This window comes from Nicotiana tabacum, chromosome 24 (assembly GCF_000715075.1).
Source record: "Nicotiana tabacum cultivar K326 chromosome 24, ASM71507v2, whole genome shotgun sequence".
Classification (NCBI taxonomy): domain Eukaryota; kingdom Viridiplantae; phylum Streptophyta; class Magnoliopsida; order Solanales; family Solanaceae; genus Nicotiana; species Nicotiana tabacum.
In genome coordinates this window covers 6302053-6310344 of record NC_134103.1, presented here as the reverse complement: position 1 = coordinate 6310344, position 8292 = coordinate 6302053, and the positions used below count along the sequence as shown (strand labels likewise).

General features: G+C 33.8%; 1 pseudogene; it reads left to right on the top strand.

The window, feature by feature from the left end:
• The first annotated feature begins 1397 nt into the window (after positions 1 to 1397).
• On the top strand, positions 1398 to 5857 carry LOC107794991 (uncharacterized; annotated as a pseudogene).
• The last annotated feature ends 2435 nt before the right edge of the window (positions 5858 to 8292 follow it).

Genomic DNA, 8292 nt, shown 5'->3' with positions numbered 1-8292 from the left:
GATCCAGGTACATATTATCAGACCAGGCATCAGTAAACTAGCTGTACGAGGAGACTTCGAGGTATATCTGTCAGCGTTCGCAGACTCCGGAGTCCCCTTTTATCTTACTATATTGTCCTCCTTATTTGATTTAGACTCTGATGTATAGAGACATAAAGAATAAATTCTCAAAAGCTTGTGATTTATTTCTACCGGATTTTGGGAGTTGAAATTGTTTGAATTGTAGTTTAATTATTTCAGATATTTATTATTATTCCGCATTGATAGGCTTACCTAGTCTTAGAGACTAGGTGCCATCACGACATCCTACGGAGGGAATTTGAGGTCGTGACAGTAGTGAAACATAAGGTTAAGCCAAATGGCATATTGAGAAAATGCCACTTGACAATTTTAAGACATAATCTAAATAGATTTTGGAAAAATTCTAATAAGAATTAGGATAAAATGTAATAAAAATTATCAATAAATGTTTTGGTTTTTAGACATTTTGATTCGGTATTTTCGGTATTCGATTTCTTAAATGCTATACCAATACCGTACCTAATTAAATTCGGTATGGTTAAGTTTTTCTCCTTTCGGTTTCGGTTTATTCAGTTTGGTAAGTTCGGTTTATTCGGTTTGAATACTAACTAGTGCATAGATCCATAGACTGTAATATTCTTAATTAAAGTACTCAAAAGTACAAAACTAAAAATATTTGTTGTCAAAAGTTTTGTCCAAAACTAACAAATATCAACCTAGAGAGAAAACTGTACATAAAGGAATAAATTTGATCATTAGAAATGTCTTGTTACGTACTTAGAGTTAATTCTTGAACTTAAAGAATAAAAGAAAGTGAAATTTTAATTTTTTTTATATTTATGTTATAATTAATAATATGTGTATTGTGTAATATAATATATATTTCGGTACGGTATTAGTATTTCGGTATTTCATTTTAAAATACCAAATATAATTTTTTTTAAAACTTAAACCAAATACCATACCGAATACCAAAATATCGAATACCAAGTACCAAAATTTTTGATTTCGGTACGGTAATTCAGTATTTACCAAATTATGCACGTAATTATATCTAAAAGTAGGATCCTTCACTATAAATTGGATTACTATATTTCTGTAAAGACAGTTTTTTGGCTTACATTATAACTCAAACATCATATACTCCCATATTGAAAAATTATTCTTTTAAGCTTCATAAATTGATTAATCTTGCTTAGTTCCAAAAGTTATCTTCTTTCCAACCTCGTTAATTTTTGTATACTTTGCAATCTGTATTCGATATTTCTATTTATTCTTACAATTTGTATTAAGCTATATCACGTAACGTTAGAACTACCTACAAATTCAAACTACATCCGTTTTTCGGATAAACTTTTTGTAATTTATGTTAAAAAGTTTGAAATGCCTTTATGTTTGAGCTGCTTGACCTAAAAACCCTAACGCCAGCATTCTTCTCTCCAGTCCTCTCGAATGGAGTCTCCGCCACCCTCCGCCGCCAAGGTCGGCCGTGCCACCGTAGAGAAGGCAGTGAGGCCCCTCCTCAAATGGAAAGAATCGAAGTCCAAAATACAGAAAGCCCAACTGCTCCCACAAGACGACTTCATCTACCTCAACCTTACTCTCAAGAAAATCCCACAAAAGCCTCGTACCAACACTTTCAGAATCCCTTTCCCTAACCCTATTCACGACCCTTCCTCCTCCGAGCTCTGCCTCATCATCGACGACAGACCCAATTCCAAACTCACTTCGGACGCCGCAAAAAAGATGATCAAATCCCAAGACATACCCATCAGCAGAGTCATTAAGCTGTCGAAGCTTAAAACTAACTACAAACCCTTTGAATCAAAAAGAAAGCTTTGTGATTCTCACGACCTTTTCTTGGTCGATGGGAGGATTGTTCATTTGCTTCCTAAGCTTTTAGGGAAGCAATTTTTCAAGAAAAAGAAGTTGCCTTTGCCATTGGATTTGACACACAAGAATTGGAAGGAGCAAGTGGAGAGGGCTTGTGGGTCCGGGTTGTTTTATTGAGGAGTGGGACTTGTTGTGTGATGAGGGCTGGTAAGGTTTCAATGGAGAGTGAGCAGATTGTGGAGAATGTGGTGGAAGTAATAAAGGGTGTTGTTCAGGTTGTTCCCAAGAAATGGAGTGGTGTGAGGAGTTTAAGGATCAAGCTTTGCCTGATATCAAGCTCAAGATTGAGGGGTTTAAGGAGAAACAAGCCGAAGAAGAAGTGAGTGATGGTTTGGTTGAGGTTAAGGAGAGTGAAAAGAAAGCTGATGAGAGGTCGGGGAAGAAGAATAAAGGGAGGATTCATGAAGTTAGGTATATGGACTTTGACAATGGTGTAGATGAATTGGAGAGTGATGATGATGTTGGTAGATATTTTGGCAATGATGCAGAAGAGGACAACAGTGATGAAGATATCAAGGATGATGGAGTTGAGAAAGCAAAGAAGAGGAAAACTGCTGAGAAGAAAGCCAAAAAGATGAAAAATGCTGAGAAACTTCTGAGTGAGTTGAATGGTGAAAAGAAGGCCAAGAAGTTGAAAAGTGCTGAGAAACAGAAGAAGAGTAAGTTGTCTTTGAAAGATGGAAAGAAGACTAGTGAGGTTGGGAAAAAACTGAAAGATGGGCCGGCAAAGAGTAAGATAAGAGCATAAGAATAATAATCAATTAGGAGTATTCAGCAGGGCATCACCTAAGCTTCAGCTGATTCCTTGTATCTTCAAGTCTTAAGCAGGCATTGCCCTTATAGTCGACTTTTGGTATTTATAGTTGCTTTTTTTCTTATCAATTTTGATCTTGAAGGAATCCGTAGTTCTAATACTGACATGGCTCTTCTATGTTTATCAAGGGTATGTTATTTTAATTTAAAGCTCTACTCTTTTTCACTTCTGATGGCTTTTGTGTGCTCTAATTGTCTTTCTTGATGCGAGTATCATGTCAATATTGAATTTTGATATTTATAATGACTTTCAATTGCCTATTCAGGGATGAAGAGCTATAATCCATTTTGTGATTGTCTTTTGCAACTAGCTTGTTAGTAGTTTTACAACCTTTAGCGGTTGAGGCATGTAGCAGACAGAGAGATTGTCCCCTCTTCAGCAAAAGAAAGAGATTCTACTCTATTGTTGGAAGTAGACATTTGATCTGCCTGATGAAATGTTAAATAACATGGAATTGAGGCATAGTAATTCTATATGGAGCAAACATGGTAATGCTAGAAAATATAGGACTTTGTAAATAATGCTACCATGTTATGATTAACTGCAGAAATAGGATTAAAAATGTCTGCTCATGGTACTACCTTGGCAAGTTTAGCGATGCTGGGTTTACTTTGCTAAATGTAGGTAAAAGGTGGCCTATGGAGTATTGACAACATTAGGGTTGATAAGTTTGATAAATCGATGAAATAACGTCTGTATCTAAACCATTTAGTAGTTCCCAAATAGTACACTAGCAGTATACTAAAGACCTAGAAATATCATTTTAGATATTGATGTCTTTTTCTCTTTGTGGATGCTTCATTAACCCTTTCTCTCTGCTTCAATCTTAATTTGTGATCATGATTCAGGTTCTCCTATCAAGTACTTGAAGCACAAGATCCATGTTGGTGACAAGAAGTTGCAGGACATGAACGTTGAGTTGTGAGGTGCAACAACGTAACTGAGTAAGTGGTTGTATCCTGCATTATGATGATATGGCTAAGTCTATACTGACATGACATATAAATAATTCCTTTATGCTGGAGTGCATCTATATATGACTAGAGCACGGATAGATGGGTCTAAATAAAGGTATAACAAACATTAAACACAAAGACTCAAGAATGAGTACTAACCAACAATTTCAACTGCCATGAAAGTTTGGCTATTTATTGATGCTAAAGGTCAAACGGATCATAAAACATAGTAATTAACTTCTCAGGGAAAACAGTAATTACTCACTCGACAATGACACTGTTAAATTGAAATTAAGCACTTGTAGCTAGACAATGGTGTAAAATGTCAACAGTCTGAAGATGCAGAATCTTTAATTTAAAAAGTTGATTACTCGGCCTATATGGACTGCTCAGTGTATTACTTTAATAGCATGTTTGGCCAAGCGGGAGAAATCAACTTATTTTGATAAGTGCTTTTGAAAAAAGTACTTTTGGAGAGAAACATTTTGTGTTTGACTAATCACTCTGAAAAACACTTTTGAGCAATAATTTGTCTTTGGCCAAACTTTTCAGAAAGTGCTTTTAAGTATCAAATTACGAATAAGGACATAAATAGATTTACTTAATAGTTAATATTATAAGTAAATAAATAATCTTAAAAATTTGTTATTACATGCAATAATTAAATCTTTTTATTTTATTTAAGTAAAATATGAAAATAAAATTTTAAAGTACTTAATTCTTTTAATATAAGTTAAATATATTAAAAATCTTTCAACAAATATAAAAACATTCACCCCTAAAGTCACTATATATTAGAAAGCTATCCTAAAAATAATAAGAAATATTTATACATTAATATTCTAAGTATTAGGTTTACCGGTTATTTTGGTATATACATATTATGTTAAGGGTAATTTTGGTAAGAAAAAAAGTCAAAACTGCTTCTGCTTTTGGGAAGAAGCTACTTTTTTCTGCTTCTTCCTAAAATACTTTTTTTCCAAAAAAGCTTGGCCAAACACCTCAAGTTAAAAAAAAAAGTGCTTTTAAAAAAAAAAAAAAAAAAAAGCACTTTTGGCCTCTTGAGAAGCTTGGCCAAACAGGCTATAATTTGAACAAACAGAATCTTGATGATCTCCTTCATTCGTGAAGGTGTGTCTTTTGACTTTGATCTATCTTTCACTAACCTTCCTTGACTAGCCTTCCTCTTGAATGAGGATCAAGTTTTGCATCAGCTGTTTATTTTGAGCCCTTATTTCCACTTGTAGGATTTTTAGCTTGAATTGATTTTGGTAAAGTTTAATTTGCACCTGGTATATATGATGTCTGTTTTGACATGAATAGAGACTCTTCAAGCCTGAAATTAAGCCTGTTAATCGGGCTGGGTCAGCCCAATTATAGCCCGGTTTGACCCGGTTCAGCCCGGTACGTTGGGGGTGGGATGGGTTGGGTGAGGGCTGGGGGGAGCCGGCCTTGAACGAACATTTTTTGGCTACTCTGATCGTTGTCAACGGTCAAAATAAAAAATGACCGTTGGGCAACGACGATTGTTTGCACTTTTAGCCATTTCGGCCTATCCCCTTACTAAAATAGCCCCTCCATCCCCTAATAATTGATAAATTACATTCTTAGCCTTTTAATAACTATAAATAGCCCCCCGCTTCTTCATTTTTTTCACAACTTGCTCTGTTCTTCTACTCTAATTCTCTCTCAATTCCCTTTTGATTATTGAATTGCTTATTGCTCTCAAGTTCTCAATTCATTAATATTTCAAGTTTTATCAATTATTTAAGGTAGTCACTACAAAATTACAATTATCAAGTGAAGTGTGGTTACCATTTTTGTTAGGTTCAAGTTAAATCATGCCTCGTGCTTGTAGAGTGCATTCACATATTTGGGAACACTTGGTGGTAGAAGAAAATGAAGAAGTTCGCAAAGTAGAGTGCAAGAACTATGGTCGAGTCTTTAATGTTCATCGAAATTGGGAGGGCACATCTGGTTCAAGGAGGCATATCAAGAGTTGTCTTGTGCGTCCTCCAAGAATTCGTATTTAAGTTGGTTTGAGACAATTTGGGTTATTTTGAATTTGATAGACTTTATTTAAGTTTAATGTGTTAGTTTATAAGACAGGTTAATTTGAAGTATTATTATGCAATGAAAATATGAAATGAAAGTATTTGAAGTTTGATCCTTACATATTGGTCTTATTAAATAATTTTATGTAGCCACTTAATTTTAATTTTAAAATTTTAAAATTCAAATTTCAAATTTAAAACTTAAACTTTAAAGGTTAAAGTTTAATTCTAAGCCTTACAAGTTTGCAAACACTTAAGTATTAATAACATTGAATAAGAAAAATAAAATATACTTAAAAAAAATAAAATTGAGCTAGCTCGGTCCGGACCCGTTAAGTCCGAACCCGGACGGGCACACCAAAACCCGGAAAATCTCAGCCCAGAATCCCAGCCCACTAACTAGCCCGGAACAATAACCGGACGGGTTGATTTTTTTTTTTTTTTGGTCCAGCCCGAACTAGCTCGTCCGGTTAACACTGCTGAAATTAGTTCTTGCCCCTACTTATCATTTGATCATTATCTGCAAACAAAATTCCAATACTTTGAGCAATTCAAGAGGCTCTGTATATATTATATGATGTCATTCTACCATAAATTCTCATGGTTATTCTACATGAGCACAGTTTGACGTGGTAAACATATAGAAACACATGAACAAATTTCACAAAATAGTGCAGAATCAAGAATAACTTTTGAAAATGTATCAGCAATTAACACTCATGTGATGTAGCTGCACCATTAGCTTTTCTATTCATGTTACAGGATTTGTTTTATGACTTTTTGGAGTTAAATCAATCTCTATAGGTCTACAACTATTTGGCTAATTTTCTTCAGCTTTATTTGTCTTGGGATATCCCTTTAATTTGTTTTTGTGATACAAAATATTTCTCTTAATTTCTTTAATTTGTTGATTTCTGCAAATAAAGTCAAAAGGCTATTTTTAATTTGATATAGATGGATGTGGTGTTGAAATCAATGCTAATGTTCGGCTTGCTGCTATTAGAACAGCAAAGATTTTAGAACAACTGTATCCACATCAACAAGATAAACATGGTCACTTGCTTATTGCTTTGCTATATTCCCACAAACCCAGCTGCAGATGTTAACAGATGATTGGATATTATATATCGTTGACTAGCAGTTCCAATACTAAATACCAAAAAGTACACAACAATCTGATCTGTCGACTATCTTTCTCAAAATTGAATCTTGATTTAATATCTCTATTTGCAACTCCTAAAAGGAGTTATGTCTTATTTTCTACTCCCTCCGTTTCAATTTAGATGAGTTAGTTTGACTCGACACGGAGTTTAAAAAAAAGAAAAAATATTTTTAAAACTTGTGGTCTTAAAAGTTTAAGGGGTAAAAGACTCGTGAGACCATGATATTTGTGTAGTTATAAAAACCTTTTATTAAGGTAAAATGTGTAAGATGAAGAGTTTAAAGTTGAATTATTTTCAAATTTAGAAATGTGTTATTTATTTTGGAATATACTAAAAAGTAAAGTAACTCGTTTAATTTGAAACGGATGGAATAAAATTTAAAGTAATATTTCGTCTACAGCCATTTACGTCAACTGCTCTATAACGAAACAATTTGACTAGCCAAAAGAAAATCTTTAGAACTTCCATGATAAATATTTTACTGCCTACACTTCTGTTTTTCACTGCGTGGCATTTTAAAGAAATTAGGTAAAGAAAGAGATATGTTTTATCACGAAAACAAATTAAAGGAATACCCCAAGACAAATAAAGCTGAAGAAAATTAGCCAAATAGTTGTAGACCTATAGAGATTGATTTAACTCCAAAAAGTCATAAAACAAATCCAGTAACACATATATTAACATGAATAGAGAAACTAAAGCTCAATTGACGTTTTATAACACATTTTTTAGCTAAATGAACTTCACATAGCTTATGTGCTTAAAATATTTTTCCCGTATACTGTACTGCTACTATAAAAATAATATACAACTGGGACGAATTATATGGTCGGAAGGAAATAAGAGGAGATAAAGATCGATGTTAGATTCAGCAGAATGATACAGCGGTAAGTGAATAAAATTAAAACGAACAATTTTAACATAATATATAGTATCCATGGGATTTACCGATATTGGGATCGCCATTTTATCTTGCGAGTTGTTCTATGTTGTAATTACTAAGTAGTATGTTTTTATTATTTTCTCAACAGGCATAAAGTTTTTATGTTGAAGAAGAAATATCATTGCCAAGTGAATTCCACTTTTTCTTCATACTTTTATGCTCTGAGTGTCAACGTCGAGCACGAATCAAGCGCAAAAAGAAAGTTTTTCCGTATCAACTGCAAGTTACAGAGAATGTTGATTCCAAAGGTAATAACAGCTCTTGCCATTGACATAGTGTGACTAGCGACATCTAATAGCTAAAACTTTATCATCGCACAAACGCAATATTGTAGATGCGAATTTGAAGTTGACATTACAGACGGGAGCGGAACAGTAGCAGTAGTAGTGTCGGACAAACTAGCTGAAAGAATGATTTCACTGACAGCAGACCAAATATATGAAACTAC